Raw genomic sequence first — 1,112 nt, forward strand, 5'->3', positions numbered from 1 at the left:
TGAGTGAATAAAGCTCCCTTCCTGGTCCTCTGGATCTCAGATTTCTTTCCAGACTGTGGCCCAGTTTAACTGAGGGGCCAAATATACCACCTAACCTTCCCCTGTCACACCCACCTTTGAAACAGGTAGGACATTTTCCTTGGACATGTGTCTGAACATACCTCCTGCCTGATTGGATCTCAGCACCAGATCTCCTGCTTGTCAGAAGAGCAGAAGGCTACCATGTAAGAGAGTTGGGCAATATGGGTATTTTAAAGGAAAATGTCAACCCAGCTTGATCCTTTCAAAATGATTGTAAGGGCCCCCTGGCTAGGAGAGGGATGCTGGGTTTGGAGAAAACAGCTAATTCTAGAGGCAGTCTGCATACAGCCCCATGGAAAATGGGTTTGACATTTCTGCAGGGCTAACCACAGTTGCTCTGCCCCTCCCTGCATGGGTTGTTGGAGGAGATTACCCTCATGAAGCATTGAGTACTTTCTCGCTACTCCTAGTGTCTGAGGGCTTTGAATAGCAGGGGTGAAAAGGTCAGATACCTCAGAGGAAGACACTGAAACATCTGGTCTGGTAAATGATGCATCTTATTGCCTTCTTTGCAACATTGCAAAGTGTCAGCATTAAAGATCTGAACATGCATTATGTGCTGTGTGTCTTTCTAGGCAGCCCAAAGTTGGCAGACTCAACAGAAAGGCAAGATTTCACTGCATATCTGCTCTCTGAAATCCTGAAAGGTTCGCAGTGGTTCAGTGAAACTGGTGCTGGGTCATTTAAACAGCCTCTAAAAATACATCTTGATGTTGTGCTTTCTGTAGGGGAAGGGAGGGGAGGATCTAAAGGGAAAGAGGAGGAAAATACCTGAAATGGGAGTGGATGAGCATCAGAAGAAAGGGGAACAAGACAGTGAGGCCATGCCCACATTGAGATGTGTAAAGCAAAGGGAAATTCGTGTGTGTGGGTGTGAATATCACCCCTGAAAGGACAACTCCACCAAGCATCCATGTTTGCTATCCCAGGCTATCCTGGTGGTTCACAGCCTGTGTGTGCACTGGCTGTGTGTGGTCAGTCAGTGTTTTCATGGTAACATCTGAATGCAGAGAAAAAACATCTATAAGCAG

The sequence above is a fragment of the Prinia subflava genome, chromosome 3 (genome assembly GCF_021018805.1).
Source record: "Prinia subflava isolate CZ2003 ecotype Zambia chromosome 3, Cam_Psub_1.2, whole genome shotgun sequence".
Classification (NCBI taxonomy): Eukaryota; Metazoa; Chordata; class Aves; order Passeriformes; family Cisticolidae; genus Prinia; species Prinia subflava.